Source organism: Lepisma saccharinum, chromosome 2 (assembly GCF_977018435.1).
Source record: "Lepisma saccharinum chromosome 2, izLepSacc3.1, whole genome shotgun sequence".
Classification (NCBI taxonomy): Eukaryota; Metazoa; Arthropoda; class Insecta; order Zygentoma; family Lepismatidae; genus Lepisma; species Lepisma saccharinum.
The window spans coordinates 59598258-59616782 of NC_139230.1; positions in this window are offsets into that span (position 1 = coordinate 59598258).

Sequence of the window (18525 nt, forward strand, 5' to 3'; positions counted from 1 at the left end):
CCCATGCATAAATTTCAAATTTTATTCCCAGTACCGATAAAAAACGACAATATTATAACAACTTATTTGCTGACTCGTAAATTAAATTTATAATACTCGGTACGTATACTAGAAAATATTGACAGTAAATACTGTTTGAAATTTTATACAAGTTACATATAGTCCTAATAGTATATTAATAATTTTGTAGCGTTACAGTTTACAACAGCTTACTTATAATATTTATCTTGTTTTGTGTCTTTACAGAACAATGACGCAATATCCAGAGATGGGATCGTTCAATGCTAGATTGTCCTCTTTCAGAAACTGGCAATCAAAAGAATTCCCGTTTGTAGAAGCTCTGTCCGAAGCAGGATTATTTTACATTCAAAAATAGGATAAAACAGTATGCTTCAAATGTGGTGGAGGATTATACCGATGGAAATACAGAAACAATCCAATACTAGAACATCGTCGATATTTTCCATTTTGCCCCCTGTCTATAAACCTAATTTCAGATCGACAATGCGGTTGATGCTTTAATTAAATTAATTAATATTTGTTATCCAATATTTCCTCAATATGACGTTTATGATATTCTGCTGATTTTTCTCTCACCATTGATCTTTGTAATGCCCCGCCCCCTCCACCTTTTTTGTCCAGCACATGCTTGGTTTGCTACGCGCGCATGCGTCTCAAAAACACACCCACGCATTTCTTCAAATGTATACCTGCACGCTGCGACATGCAGTATCTCGCAATTCTTAGTCATGGAATCCTCTATTTCGATGCCGCTGAAAAAAAGATTTCAACCGTACACTAATTTCAAGGGGGTTCTTCAGAAAGAGAGCGATCAGCATTTACCTGAAGAACAAAAACAAGTAACTAGTCTTATACGCCAGTCGATATTATTTGATCACGTCTACTATTTGAATGCTTCGAAAACAAAAGTTACCTCAATCGGACTTTCCTCTCATCTGGATTTCCAACCTGTGGCCAGGCTACACAGAAGCGGGGCGGCCGGTGTTGAACTACAGTTGCAGGAGTGGCACGCTCTTCAGGAATTGTTTCCAGTAATCGACAATTACATCGCTATTCCAGGTGAGCAGCCTCGTGTTTCCTACCCACTAAGTGAGCAACATGAATTGCTGATAACCACACTGTACAATCGCCGTCAGATCATTATAAGGAAGAAACCAGCTTACGGTTCCCTGGAGATAGTGTTCATCGCAGAAAGTTCGTGGCGGAACTTTATGAAGATATTTGTGTGCATCGAGCATGCGAAAGTTATGTGTGAAACAGTGTCGCCGTATCTGAAATCATATTTTGGAAACTGTGTGGAATCTTGCATTCTCGACCTTCGCGAACAATGTTTCGGTTGCACAGATATTTCCCCTGTCCATGCATGTAATAAGGAGAAGTTTGTGCTTTCCCATCTACATGGATGTACAAAACCTGAGCCTTTGTCTATACAAAACATCGACGGAAAAAGACTTTCCAAAGAAGTGTTTGTTTTTTGCGAGAACATGCTTGTGGAAAAAATAGTGAAACATTTTAATTCAGTGGTTGCAGCAGAAAATGGATATGATAGTGACACAATTCCTTATGTGGGTGAGTGAACAAACTTGAAGAATAAAAACTTGTTAAATAACATGCTGATAAACTGGTGACACAATATAAACATTTTACATATGTATGTGTGTGTGTGTGTGTGTGTGTGTGTGCGGCTCTTTTGAATTTTGTAAATATTGGTAATAAACAGGGATAAAATATATGTCTTGGCTTTTTTTCACTTATCACCTCTTTAAAAATCCTCATGGTTTATATTTTTACTGGTAACAATCGTTAATAACAACATTAATAATTAACTATATAATGAAAAAGTGTGTATTGTGGACTTGTCGAAGATAAAGCATGAGAGCTTTTCTTCACACTGGTAAAACTCGGTGTTAATAACAACATTAATAATTAACTATATAATGAAAAAGTGTGTATTGTGGACTTGTCGGAGATAAAGCATGAGAGCTTTTCTTCACACTGGTAAGAATCTGTGTTAATAACAACATTAATAATTAACTATACAATAAAAAAAATGTGTATTGTGGACTTGTCGGAGATAAAGCATGAGAGCTTTTCTGCACAGCGCTGGACACGCAAAGGCAAGTATCTTTATTTTCATTCTATTTCTAACAATGATTCGCTATTTTTTCTTGTCACTATAAAAAACTAATTCAATTTTTCTTTTATCACATCTGTCGCCATTTTGCTTGTTTTTGTTTAATTCCTCTTTATGCATTGAGGTTAATCGAAACATAATTTTAGACTTTTACATGGAATTGAAACATAGAATCTTGCCTCCTTTGATTGAATCGAACCTGTGACTCCTCTTTGATCACAAAACAATAGTGACGGCCATCTTGCTTATTTTACCTACTCTTTATGCATTTAAGCTAATCGGTACTGGGGCCCCACACGGCAAAACAACACATTCTAATTTATCTTTATACATTAGCGGTAAAGTCTTTGCGTTGTAATCAAAAGGCATTTTGTTTTGATTTTTAATATCTGTTCCTGCCTAAATACTAATGGGGACTCAACACACTTCTTTTTTTTTTTTTAAAAAAAAAACATCATTATCAGCCAATTTGACATTGTGAATCGAACCCGGAACCTTTTCATTACAGCATAAACATCATATTTCCAATTAGTTCATTTTCTCTTTGTGCACAAAAAGCTAATCGGAAGTTTTAAACAAATACAATTGAATATCCAATTTTCACCAACATTGGGAATCGAACCCTCAACCACTTGGTTGAAACATCTCGCGGAATAAAAACACCCCCCCCCCCCGCGCCCGCGCCGCGCCGCCCCGCTCCGCCCCGCTCCGCCCCGCGCCGCGCCGCGCCGCGCCCCGGTCGCCGCCGCCGCCGCCGCTAAACACAAAACACAGCCGCCATATTGATTTTATTCAAATACTATTTATGCACAGATGGACTAATCGGGACCTATAATGGCGGGACAAAACAATTGGCCTCATTTAACTACCTAGAGAATCGAACCCGCGACCTCTTCATTACCAGGCGACAACATTAACCACTACCCCAAGGCCGCCATATCGATTTTATTCAATCACTATTTATGCACAGATGGACTAATCGGAACCTATAATGGCGGGATTAAACAATTGGCGTAATTTAACTACCTAGAGAATCGAACCCGCGACCTCTTCATTGCCAGGTGACAACATTAACCACTAACCCAACTCGATTTTCGAACTCAACCATTTTGTTGGCTTTATTTACACACAGGCTAATCGAAATCATTCAATATTGACATCGTCGACTTGTAATCAAGGGGTCCCAGATTCGATACTCGGTGGAGGCACATAGTGGTCCGAATCACCACTTTTCAACTGTAGGTCCACTCCTGATTAGTCTTGCCGTGCATAAAGTGGACTTAAAAAAAACTAACTCAATCTATCAATCAATCAATATTGACTCTACCAGGAATCGAACCCTCGACGCCTCTTGTTTTACAGAGCAATAACCTTAGCCGCTAAGCTTTCGGGGGGTACAGCACCTTCGGCGCCATCTTTAAATCATTTCTTCATGTCTTTGCATCACACGCAATAGTTGCGCGCGCATTTCCTCCACAGACACTCTCTCTCTCACACACACACACACAAACATATGCACGTGTTAGGTTAGCATACATCAAGAAACAACGTGACAAATCCATTGACCTCCTCCCCCCACCGCTTCCGATGTCTTCAACGTGATCAGACACGTTCTGCTGACTCAACAATAAACCGCTCGTGGCCCGCTACGACCGGATGTAACATAACACCAGCCGCATCAAATTTTTGCTGACGCGTAGGAACGAAGTGCTGTCATTCTACTAACGGTATATTTGAGAAACTCAAAATATTGGGTATAACTTGTTTGTCTTGTCTGTCAAGTTATAGCACACAATCCTTGAAATTTTTGCTAGTTCCAATTTTGAAGGGCATTTGTCCAAAATCTTAGGATATTCATTACTTTCTGAATGGGATGATGATTTCAAGACAGCAAGAAGCATACGCATCTATGAGAGAACGACATAATGTTTTGCAGGATGGACAAGAAGGAGAATGAAGCTACATTGAAAGAAAAATGTTAATGTGAATTTATACGTATATCCCAAATATATAGTTTTAGTAGTCCCTTCATGCAATGATTTTTGAATGATTTGAATTTTATTCTAATGGTAATTGTTACCATATTGTATCTTAGAAAACTTCTCTCACAATTCCTATCTGAGTATTACTGAACTCTAAGATATCGACAGTGTTTGGAAAGTTACTTTTCAAAAGTAATTCAGTTATAATTTCTGTAGCTTTAAAACGTATCTAATTTAGTTACTATTACAATTACTTTATTCTAGATTAGTTATATCTTGTAAGACATGGTTCAGAACATGAAATGCAAGCGCACTATTCATTTCATCACATATGACCAAACAACTTAGCATTAAGTTTCATATATAATTGAGGGCTAAAAGTGGTAAACGTTGTAAGTGCCAAAAGCGAAAGTATTGGGAAATCGCATCGTTCCGCACATCAGCCCTTGAGAACGTGCACACTAGTGACCTCTTTACACGCCCTTTGAACTACTTAAAGGGCTACCAGCCACATTTAACGTTTACCACATTATGAAGCCCAGTATTTCTAAAAAATTGAACGTCAAAGGCAGACAAAGATGGCAAAATGAGGACTGACTACCGAAAAAAGTATACGTAACCCCCCACCCCTTCGAAAATCCTAGGTATGCCAGTAGAGCAACGGCGCGACATGCCAGACACCCTGGTTCGGGTCCTGGCACCCTGGTTCGGGTCCGCTAAGATATCTACATATGCAACATCTTCCTGCTTTCTCTTCTCGACATTCATATAATTTTCGGCTGTCCCTTTGTAGTGGTTAAGTGTTTGAGTGTGTGTCGAGCCCAGTTGGCTTAAATAAAAGTCCTTTTTATCCCATGAAAGTCTCGGACTGCATACACGAAATTTGGCCCGGGGACAAATAAAATTACAGTTGATCTGTGCAACTTATTTATGTCTTAATTTACCGCCCCAATATCCGGTACTCCTGAAATATTTACTTTAGACCTTCGATCCCTTCGGCTCATGCCCCGGACTAGCACTACACCGAGGCTCCTAGAGTTCCACAGACGTCAATATCTTCAATTTTGAACATGAACTAGAAGTAGACTTCGGTAGTTTACGGGAAATTGTGTCACTAAGCTAAGCGTCAAGTCAACCTTGCAGAAGGTTTTAGCATATGTAGATCCAAACGTGCGAGCAGGATATAGTTCCACTGAGACGGGTTCTATTCCGACACAACTGCATACTTGCAAGAAAACAGTTATTTAATTTGTAAAATACAGACAAAATAATTCATCCATTAGCAGGTATGTACTTGATCGGTTGCAATCACTGTGCAGACGAACTAGGATCCGCAGATTCGCCAACTGGAGTTTGTATTGCGCTGAAGAATCATTGAAGATCAAGAGCGAGTCGAGCAAGACCGAATACGTTGCAGAGCGCGTGAAATCCGTGATACCAGTGTTGCACATCCCATTATTTTAACCCTATGTTTATTGTGATGTGATTGATTAATAATGGCTGAATCGAGGTCTTCTGTTCAGCGCGCGGTTTATCCGAGTGTTATTTTGGGCTTCATCCGAAGGGAAAAGCTCAACAAATCAAGCAAGTTGTTTTAAATGCATAATCCTCCTTACGACAACATGATCAAAGTAAAACAGGGCGTGAGGTGATGTGCGCACGAACTGTATCACGGGTGCTGAATGATTTGCGGTTTAAATGTAGGAAGAGGACACGATTGTTTGTTGTTTGACGACAAAAGAATCTCCGCGGTCTTAAAAGATATCGCCGTGATAAGAAACATGTTTATTATTTGGACGAGACGTGCTTTAACTCAAGGGGGGGTGGGGGTGGGCGGGGGCGTACATTGAATCAAGCATTGAAGGACACCACCGCGAGGGCTGAAGAAACCGTCGAGAAAAGAAGAAGGGGAAGGGGAGGCTTATTGTTTCACCCACTGGCAGCAATGAAGTCTTTGTTGAAGGCGTATATTTACTGTTCAGTAAGAAATGGAAAGATTTCGCGGGAAGGGGGGAGCTCGACACCCCTCCCTGATCTCCACCTTGCATACGTGCTATTATCAATAATATCGTTATGGAACATTCTCTATATTGCCCCGATAATTATTTCTCTCCTTAAATTATCGTCGCATCTCTCAAGAAACCAAAAACCTAATTTTATCTAGTGTAAACTGGAAGATTTCCCGTGGAAGGGGCTAGACCCCCCCCCTGATCCCGATCCTGGATACATGCTATTATCAATAACAGGGTTATAGAACATTTTCTGTCTTGCCTAGATAAATACTACTCTCTTTAAATTATCGTCACATTATTCAAGAAGCCAAAAACCTACTTTATCTAGTGTAAACTGAAACATTTCCTGGGGGGGGGGCGATCCCCCTTATCCCCACCTTGGACACGTGATATTATCAATTACAGAGTTGTAGAAAGAATTACCTTGCCCCGATAATTATTTCTCTCCTTAAATTTTCGTCACATTATTTTATTTCACACACACAAGAAACCAAAAAGCCTCATTTTATCTAGTGTAAACCCGAAACTTTCCGGGGGGGGCTCTATCCCCTGAGCTCCCCTCCGATACGTGCTTGAGTCAACGCAGCATTTGCTTCAAACGAATTCACAAAATAATTTCAATTATTTCAATTACTGTCCTTACTTGGTCCGTTTCGTGTTTGAATTAACTACACTTATTGTTGTATTTTCTTCTCTAACTAACTAACTCTCTAGCCTTCTTAAACCCGAAGGTTCATGGCTGCAGCAACACAGGCCTTCCATCTGTCCCTATCTTGAGCAAGTTCTATATACTCTTTTCCATCCCTACCGATTTCCTTTAGGTCCATCTCAACGTTGTCCCTCCATCTTCGTCTTGGCCTTCCTACAGGTCTCTTACCATCAGGTTTCCGAACAAGAATCCTGTAAACTCCTCTTTCCTCTTCCATTCGTGCCACATGGCCTGCCCACCTAAGTCTTCTTGATTTAATTATTCTAATAATATCTGGACATGAGTACAAATTATGTAGTTCTAAATTATGTAACCTTCTCCACTTACCTGTCTCCTCATCCCTTTTAGGTCCAAATATTTTCCTAAGGATCTTATTTTCAAATACTCTCAATTTATATTCCTCTTTCAATGTAAGGGACCAAGTTTCACATCCATATAATACTACAGGCAAAATTACGGTTTTGTATATTTTAACTTTTAGTTTCTTAGATATTAAACGAGAAGACAAAAGTTTATGAAGAGAGAAGTAACATGCATTTCCTGAATTAAGCCTACTTTTTATTTCCTCTTTAATATAATTTTCATTTGTTAATATTACTCCTAAGTATTTTAATTTGTAAACTGGTTCAAACGAGTTGTTATCAATAATTAGATTTTGATTAATACCTAACACTTGGTTTCGGCCTGCAAGCATATATTTAGTTTTCTCTTTGTTAACTTCCAAACCTATCTCTTTAGCAGTTTTGAAAAATATTTTAGCATTATTCTTAATTGTATTCACATCATCCCCCAGTAAGTCTACATCATCTGCATATGCTAACAACTGAGTCACACCATTTAATTTTAGTCCTTCTTTAGTTTCTTTTACCTTCCTAACAGCATATTCTAAGGCAAAATTAAAGAGCAATGGAGATAATGCATCTCCTTGTTTTAACCCATCATGAATTGTAAATTTGTCAGACATATTAATACCCACACGAATTTTACTTTCTGTTTCACTGGTGCATACTTTTATCATACTAACAAGCTTCTTAGGTATTCCAAACTCTACTAATATATTATATAATTTATCTCTTTTGACCGAATCATATGCTTTTTTAAAATCAATGAATAGCTGATGGACATTTTGATTATATTCCCACTTTTTTTCAAGTGTCTGTCTGATGTAAAAAATCTGATCTGTAGTTGATCTGTTACGTTAAAATCCACATTGATAATCCCCTATAATTTCATTAGCATATGGGGTTAGTCTTGTTAAAAGAATGTTAGATAATATTTTATATGTTGTTGAGAGTAGAGAAATTCCACGGTAATTATTGCAGTTCATTTTATCAGCTTTTTTAAACACAGGAACAATTATGGATTCTTTCCACTGTTGAGGGATTTCTTCTTTATTCCATATTAAACAAATTCATTTATGAATTTGACATATTAATGAATTTCCACCATATTTAATTAACTCAGCTGGTATTAAATCAATGCCAAGTGCTTTGTTATTCTTTAGCCTTTTAATAGCATCTTTAACTTAACTTCAGTCAAGTTAGGTTCTGGAACTAAAGGTTCTGCTGTGTGTACTTCATTCACTTCTGATTTATCTCCTACATGGACATTTAAAAGGTCATTAAAGTAGTTCTTCCATCTATTTAGAATATCACTTGGGTCAGCTAGAAAATCACCGTCTTTATCTTTTATCAAGTTTACTTTAGGTTGCCACCCCTTTCTAAACTCATTTACACCTTTATATAAATCTCTGATATTTTTATTTTTGCTGTTTGTTTCAATTTCGTTAATTTTGGTTATCAAGTAATCTCTTTTTTTACTTCTAAATGTGCGGCTCGCTTTATTCTATTATAATTGTTTAGATTTGTATCATCAGAGTTATTTAACCACCTAAGTCTAGCCTGATTTCTTATTTCTATTAGATTATGACATTCATTATCAAACCATGGCTTACTTTTTCTCGGTTTATGGTATCCTATACTTTCTTTAGCTGCTGATTCTATTGCATTACGTATGTGCTCCCAATTCTTATTTACGTCTGTTTCATTTATATTTTCATCATCATTTAAATCCTGCAAAACATCAAATCTATTTGACAGTTTAATTTTGTAATCTTTCTTAATTCTTTCATCAGTAAACTTTCCTGTATCAAATTTTAGAACTTTTAGATTTTGTTGCTTATGATTTATCACTGAGAGTCTTTCTCTTAATTTAGCAATTACTACAGAAGGTTGTTCGGGATCTCTGGTGACGATTTTGAAAGCCGCTGGCGGCGCTGTTATGAACGTCAGTCTGTCCAAACGGTGCATGCTTAGTCACGTCAGTACCGAGAACGCGTGTGCAGAGTGTTGTGCCATTTACCTACAACGATGCCGAAGAAAATTGAACCATACTGGGAAGGCTACATAACAGCCCTTTCCGATGCTAAATATAGCTATTCGGCAATCAAAGGAATGTGCAAGAAGCGTGGTTTTGTGATATCGAAGAACGGGATCGGTGCGGTATTGAACAAAAAAGGCAAAGGCCAACTGGGCCTAATTCCACAGGGGAAGAAACAGGCAAATCCACGAGCAGCTACGAGTTGTTCACCGGACATAGTGAGAAAAGTGAAGGCCCTTGTGTCAGGTGGTAACCCTGCCCCCCAAAGGAGTATCGCACGTAAGTTGGGAATGTCTGTGTCAACAGTGAACACCATAATCAAGAAGGACCTGCAACTAGAAATGCGGAATAAGCGGCGAGTTCACAAGCTGTTGCCTCGTCACATTGCGGAACGTCGCACGAACGCTAGAAAGCTCTATGAGACCTATCTTGCAGGGGAGAGATGGAAAAATGTGATGACATTAGACGAAGCATATGTCTACCTTAGTGACTGTCACAAACCCCGCGCGATTTACTACCGCCCTTGCGACAAAAACAATTATCAAACATTGTATCGAGAATGCCAGGAAAGTTTTCCACGGGGTTACATGATCATCGCTGGATACTGCTATAATGGCAAGCTAGCAATTCGCCGTGTAGCTAATAATGTGAAGGTGAACTTTACGTACTATCAGGATGAGGTTTTAACACCCATTTATAACATAGATATCCCGGCACTGTATGGGGGGGCCAAAAACCAGGTCTGGGTGCACCAAGATAAAGCATCCAGCCATACCTCCCGTTCGACTCGTCTGTTCTTACAGCGAATGAAGGTGGAAACTGGCATCCGTGCAATTCCTTACAGCGACATTCTGGTCGAGGCGCCAGATGGGTCAGCCAGGGACTTCTGTGCATTTGGACTCCTAAAACGGGCCTTAGGAAAGAGACGTCCACGCACTCTCAATGGCCTCTGGAAAGCCTGTCAGGAGGAGTGGGAAAAGTTGGACATGATAACTCTTCGGAAAAGTCTGTTGCAATGGAAATTACGTTGTCGGGCTATAGCGCGGAATGCTGGTATCCAATTGAGCATGATCGTTGGTGGTGACGTGGGTTTTCATGAACTTATCACCCTTCCAACATTGTCCTCAGAGATCCCGAACGACCTTCTGTAAATAATGGTCACTGGCACAGTCAGCACCTGTATGTGAACAAACGTCAATTATACTAGTATGCCTTCTCTTATCAATGAGAATATGATCTATCTGATTATGAGTTTTACCATCTGGAGAAGACCAGGTATAGTTATGGATATCTTTATGTTTAAAAGTGGTACTTTTCACAATTAAATTCTTTGAGGTTGCAAAAGTAATCAATCTTATACCATTATCATTACTTAATTCATGAAGACTTTCTTTACCAATCGTGGGTTTAAATGTCTCTTCTTTGCCAATCTGTGCATTACAGTCACCTAACAGAATTTTCATATCATACTGAGAAAATTTTTCAAAGACCTGTTCTAACTCTGTATAAAAATCATCTTTAGTATTATCATCTTTATCTTCCGTTGGTGCATGTATGTTTATTAAAATAATTTTACACCACCTACCCTGTAAAACTGCATATGATATCCTATCATTAATAAATTCTACTGTTTTTAAGAGCCGAGATAATTCTATTATTTATAAAAAAGCCTGTTCCAAAATTATGATTTTCAGTACCACCATAGAAAAAAGTATAATTTTTAGTTTTACAATTCCCTTCTCCTGGCCACCTAACTTCCTGGACAGCTACTACATCTGATTTATACTTAACTATTTCATTAACTGTACACTGAAATGCCCCAGGCCGGTAAAGGCTCAGAACATTCCAGGTGCCTAATTTAATATCCTTATTCCTAACGTAGATCTTATCCTTAGTCCAGAGACCTCCCATAGTAGTCCCCACCCGGAGATCCGAACGGGGGACAATTTTACCTCCGGAATATTTTACCTTGGGAACATCCATGGCCTTATATTGTTGTTTCTTGACATGTCTTTTTACAGTGCAGAGTTGTCAGCTCTACGCCTAGCCCCCAATATGAATGGAGGAACTACTACACAAGACAAACACAAACAAATTAGACAGCACAACTACAACACAAGACACATACATACACACCACCGATACTACACAAGACAGACAGAAACACATTAGACAGCATAACTACTACACAAAATAAACACAAACACACTAGGCACCACAACTAGTACACAAGACAAAGCTAAACACACTACACAGTACAACTACTGCACAAGACACAAAAACACATAACAACCAATAACATAACCCCACAGCTCTACAGCACCTTGGCGGGCCTTGGCTTACCTACCGACTGCTGGTCTCCCTCCCACACTGTTCCGCCGTCACCTGTTATAGCGTGGAGGTCTCAGACCAGTGTTGGGGTGACGGGTGATCAGCCCGACGAACCCCCAGCCGTTGTTGTAGGTCTTCTCGGCCGGGTTACGCTCACTCACTCGGAGCTTCCCAATTTCCTCACGATGGTGGGTTGCCACCGGCCCTATACGTAGGCCGAATAAATTCCGACCAGAGCCGGATTCGAACCTACGCCGTCCCGCAGCGAACGATCTCAAGACGAGTGAACGCCTTAACCCGCTCGACTACGGAGGAGGACACATAACAACCAATACACAAGAAAAAACGGAAACGCACAACTACTATTACACAAGATTATATATATATATATATATATATATATATATACAAATAAAAAAAAGGTTGTAACGTGAAGGGTAGTTTTCTTGTTAATACGTTCTGTGTATTGGTTCCAAGTAACATGTGTAGTAAAGGTACTATGATTGAGTTATTTTTGGGACGAAGCAAGTGCAATTGTAACTCACTCACTTTTAAGAAGTAACTTTCCATAGACAGTGTGCATGCATATGATTGACTAATTTGATGAATTTTACTTCGCCTTTCCGCAACTATTGGCTAAGTGCGAAGATGAGGATGTGTAATAACATCATGATATTGGCGAAGGGACACTCACAAAGAACACCCATGCCCCCATGCACATTGGTGTTAGTGTCCAGTTTAAAACACTGATCTCAGTTTATTGTAAGTGGTGAATCGAGGGCGTGTGTAGAGTGAAGTGAATGTGGCAAAGAAATACTATTCGAGTATTTATACAGTAACGTGCTCGGTCAACTTTAGTAGTTTCGGTCGGACTTGGCTGTCCCAACCATGTACTTCGCAACATCCCACCTGACCGCCCCGAAAGAATTCTAAGTCCCGAAATCGCAAACTTAGCAACATTGCACTTCAGCTCCATGTGAGAGTAGCCAACTTTGAGTAGGTCCTTCCACTAGACGAAAAACGCTGCGGTGATAGGTTTTCAATTTAACACTTTCCATGAACTTAAAAACTATAAACCGCTATTATAATACACAATCAAACAGAAATAATAAATTGGAAAAATAACCTTGAAGGATATTTACGATTCTGCTTGCTCGACATGAAATTAGAGGGGTTTGAAACACTGAATACAGTTTTTCTCCACCTGGAGGAAATTGCCATCAAGTTTGTGCAGAAAGAAGCAAATTTGTAAGGAGTTTATGCGACATTTTATTTACAAAACCTTGCATAATATCGAAAACTTCTCAAAAACATATATTTTACACTTGTCGAGAAAATGTGCTCGAAATACAGGAAGGTGGGAGTCTTCATAAACGTCAACATGTTTTTAAGGGTAAAACGTCATTAAGTTAACGTAGAGAAGTAAAGGTCGCGGGTTCAAATCCCACCCCTCTCCTCTTCCTTTTTTTCTTTTTTTGTTTGCTGAACAGATACCGTTGATATTAGAATATTTAAAAAATGAATCCGATGCATACTCGATGGACGTCCCTTCTGCACATATTTCCCCTTAGAAGTTGGAGATTTCCAGGATTTAAAGTTAAAACTTTTCTTTTTAGTTATTGTTCATATGTTGTGTTAACACACACATCATGATTAATTCACAAATCACATATATGTATTCAGGATGCAAAATGTAATGTTATTTAAGTTATGTATTGTTTGTTCTTCACTGACACCTAAAATATTGATTATTTGATTTCGATATACTAAAAAAAGATATACAGTTATGTTAAATAGTGATGTAGTGCAGTACTGTAACGAAGGAGAGCGTTTAGTGAGTTCAAATTGCTAAGATTGGTAATTTTATGTCCGTTCCTTCGTAATGACTGTTGTCAATCCCCTCACCACCATCTTACCATGCGTCTAAAACTAATAGTAAATCGCTTATTAACATAAATAAATTGTTATTGCGACGAAGATCGATTCGATAAGAAACTAATAAGTATTTATATAGTTAGTGACAAACAAAAAATTCAAAACCTCATAATGATCGTTAATTCCTCACTGCCTTGTATCTAAATTTTTTGTCTTCTTTGAACAGAAAGTACGAGTATCAGATATAACAAACTTTCCGCACTAACTTTGCAATATTCGAAACCACCATTACAGATTTTCTATGTAACTTGATTTTGCGCATTCCACGTGGCACGTGACTTCCTCCTATCATCGAAATAACTTTCTCTTACTATTTCCTTTCCTCTCGTGAAATGCAGAGACCAATGCTAACTTCTTAGCACGGTGGATAGACTTTACACCCAACGATATACTCCCGAAAAAAAATCCTGCATACGTGGAGAATCAAACCTACGACCTCCCTCTAAATAATCAAGCACGCTACTTCTTCTCCATGTAGCTCATGTTAAAATTTGCTACCAGTTTGAAGAAACCAATTCACACATAACGTCATATCTATTATTTCCTCATGGAAATTTTCATGAGGAAACGAATTCAGATAAAATCGGGAAACGCTGAAAGGGAAAAATGATGAACATGTATATTGGCGTTTTGTCATATTTTGTAAATTGTGTAAAAATTCCCTGTTTTGAACAAGCAATCGTTTAATTACGAAGTATTTTGTTGTTTGTTTAAAGTAGGAACAGGAGAGCGAAAATGAGTCAATTGAACCAGACCCCGTTTGACAAGAAACTTTTTTCCAAAGACTGTATGAAAACAGAGGGTAACGTATGAAATATAAAATATGTGTGAAATTAAAACAATGGGAACCTTGAAAGATAATACTAACGAACTTCAAGCTATGAAAAACATATTTTCGTGGTGGAAAACTCCAAGTCATTTTCGAAATATGAACTTGATGTTTTTCTTTATTATGAAGTGGAGATATGGGACGATACGATCCCTCAGCAAGAACATTTTAAGTAAGCTACCTCCAACTTTTTCAATGGTCATAATTACTAATTAGGGTCCGGAAGTTGATGAAAAATCGACTTTTTTTTCTGACCCTTAAAAACAATGCTAAACCTGATATCATGTCCGTTTCCCTTCAGTTAGAGCCGGAAAACACTTTATATTTTACATTTTGTTTTTTGCATTTTTCGGCCTTTTTTGGCTTATTTTATTTTAGTTTATTTGTCAGTATTTTTAACAGTTTTTTTTTCATTTTTACTTATGTTTGAGGTTTATTTTTCTCCTCCCCTATTGTTTCGTGCATTTTAAATGCATTTACTAGTAAAACTTACATATTTAGATTTTTTGACATGGTCCTTTTAGCAAATTCACCATGAATCGAAAATACGGTCACTGGAAAAGCATAATATTATTCTTAACTGAATGGGCCTCCCCCATGGCGCAGTGGTAGCGTCATTGCCTTGTAATCAAGGGGTCCCGGGTTCGATACCCGGAGGAGGCACAAGTGGTTCGAATCCCACTTTAAACTGTAGGTCCAGTCCCGATTAGCCTTACTGTGCATAAAGTGGACTTAAAACACCAACTCAACTCATTATTCTTAACTGAAATATTTGGCAATGGATTAAAATACTTTGTGTGAAGATCTACTTTGAGGTTCTTTTTCTGGACACTATTATCGCTTTAATCTGTAGTTTTAAAGTAAAATTAGTCACAATATTAAATGCAATTACACTCTGGTATACTCGAAGCAGAACTGTATTTTCGGATGCTGGCCGACTACAGTATCATAGAAGGCCCACTCTGAAAGGAGATGATTTGGTGTTTTAAGTCAACTTTATGCATAGTAAGGCTAATCGGGACTGGACCTACAGTTTAAAGTGGGATCCGAACCGAGTGCATAAAATAACGTGAACCATGTGGTGTAGGGGGATCGTTTGCTTATGGAATGGAAGGTCATGGGTTCAAACCTACTTCTTTGCAAAATCTTTTTCGGAAAGTAAACGGTTTGGACGAGAATGCTTATCTACGTTTCTTGGATATTTCCGTTGATATTAATGCGATTTATGTCCAGCATTTCCGGATGCAGAAAGTTGACATATATGTGTTAACTTATAACAGCTGAATGAAAGGAAAATTATTTCCTAAAATCCTGCCAATCACTGAAAGATTAAAAACATTAGTAGAAGCATTACTTGAGGCATGAACAGTGGCGACGATTATGGAGTGTGGAGGGGCAGATGACACAGCACTATGCTAAACATTATCTACCAAGGGAAAGAAACTGTCCTTGCCTTCCCCCCTCCCCCCACCTTGCCCCCTCAGTTTTGAAACCCATTCGCCGCCACTGAGCATGCATTGCATAAATATTTACAGTAATATCATATAATATTATATTACGTTATTAGAGCACTTCATACTTGGTAAATAAAAAGGAAAAAATAATAAGGAAAGGGTGGGATTTGAACCTACGATGTTTCGATCTTGACGAAAACAGTAAAAAAAAACGATAGTGCTGTCACCTTACCAACTACTCCAGAAGATTGCTAACAGAAAGGTCAGTAAAACACGTTAATCTCAGTTGAAGCAACATTCTGCCGTAGTTTCGAACCATTTTTCGCCAAGAACCAAGGAAAAGACACACTTTGCAGAATCGTTTGGTGTTTTGCAAGGTATCTTTACTAAACATTTCGCATAAAATCATCATAAATTTGCCTTCTTGCATTCAAATGTGACCGCAATTCTTTCCAGGTGGATGAGAACCTGTTCAATGTTTCACAATGCACATACATTTTCCTATTTTCAAATTCAGAACGAAGAATCTTGAAATATTTCAACATTCGTATTTCTACTTATCATTTTTTTGTCTACTCATATATTTTATTACTGCTTTAAGGTATCTTTACTTTATGGAATGTGAAAGAATGAAAAAAAAAATCACGAGCGTTTTCAATCAGGAAGAAGAAATGTTGCAAAGTTGGCTACTCTTAGTTGGCTCTGAAACGCTATGCCGCCAAATTCACGAACTCCGGACCTCGAAATTTTTCAGGGAGGTCAAATAAAATGTTGGGAAGTGTACGCGTCTGTTGCCTGTCGAGTATCACGAACCACTTTGCTTGCATTCTCGGTGCGTTTCTTCGTCCTACGTCGTCCTCTCCTGGTTCTGCAACCCCGCACTACTTTTCTCTGCGTTCTGAATATTAAAATAAATACTGAACATAAAATAACGGATTTTATATTAATATTTTACTACACTCATTATTGCATTTTCTTCTCTGCGTTCTAAATATTAAAACAAATACTTAATATAAAACAACGGATTTTATATTAATATTTCAACTATTACTACCTTCCACTGATGATATATTGCTTATTTCTGTAAGAAGAACATATAACTAAAATCTCATGATTATCAATTTCCCTGATTTACTACTATTTTTTTAATCCACTAACTCACCTCTAATCAATATGGCGTATCTCATATCGAGTACCCTAATCGACCATCCTGTATGTATTTACCTTGGTTATATTTACTCGGAGATCTGGCAACATGGCCCTCGGTTGCCATGGCAAACGGTGCTGCCATCTGTTATCGAAAAATTACCACAAAATTGCCTTTAGTACGGCCTTAAAGAAACGTTGAATACGTACACAATTTAGTGACCACGTCGCTTCATGTTGCATATATGTGATACACATCGTGCATGAAAGTTATATGTGTTAATGTAAAAAAGTATTATATTGGAATGCTTTTATCAAGCATTTTCTGTCTTTCAAAAATTATTTGTGCTTGTTTTTCATTATTAATGTGAAATTGAACGTGTTGAAAAAATAATTCAAATCCTTTGTTCGAACACAAATGCTTTAGCACCAACTTCTACCCTTTTTGCATAATTTAGGAGGGTAATAACATCTTTGATACTACTACTACTACTAATAATAATTAATAATAATGTTAGTCCAGGGTTAGAATTCCAGCTTGGGCATTGATATTTGCGAGTGTTCATTCATCAATTTCACCATATCATCACTCATCCCCATCTTCGCAAATTAGCCAAAAGTGGTACAAGAATAATAATAATTATTTTGAGCATTATTATTATTAAAATTATATTATTATTATTATTATTATTATTATTATTATTATTATTGGTACGTTTATCCTGGTAGTCCCCCAGATAAAAATTCGTGGTTGCGCCTCTGGATCTAAACCATTTATGTGCTAGTCCTCTTATGCTACAATTTTCTAGTTTGTTTAGGAGCATTTCGTGATTGACTGAGTCAAAGGCTTTTGTCAGGTCACAAAAAATCCCAAGTGTGTGTTTGCAGTTATCAAGTGATTCACCCACTTGTTCAATGAGATCAATCAGGGCTGAATTTCTGCTTTTTTGCTTTGTGAAACCGTGTTGTGTCTTGCTTAGTACTGAATACTTTTCACAGAATATTTAAACTTTTATTAACATTGCAAGTTCAAACATTTTTGAGAACACAGAAAGTTGTGATATAGGTCTATAATTGGCTACATCTTTTGGATCATTTTTCTTGCATATTGGTTTTAAAATTGCTATTTTTAGTCTGTCAGGAAAGATACCTGTTTCAAAGGAATGATTTAAGATGTGTAGGAAAGGTTTACAAAGCTTTTTGTAGCAAGCTTTAATCAGAAAATCTGGTATTTCATCAAATCCAAATGAGTGCTTGTTTTTTAATGACCTGAATATTTCCCTTAATTCTCGTTCAGAAATGGGTGATAGGAAGATTGATTTTTCATTTTTCAGAGCTATTAAAGCCTTTGCGCCTGTCTTGGTCATCTTTTTATTTTTATTTTGGCCAGCACTGAGTTTATAGAGAAGGTGTTGAATACATTTGCTACATTAATTTTTTGCCTTTTACATTTATTCTTATGTTTTTTCTTGTGTTTGAGTGTGAACATGTTACACTTCGGATTATATCCCACATGGCTTCGCATTTGTTATCCGATGTTTGTATCCTTATGTCATTATGTCTGATTTTTGCCTGCTTTAATAGTAATTGATA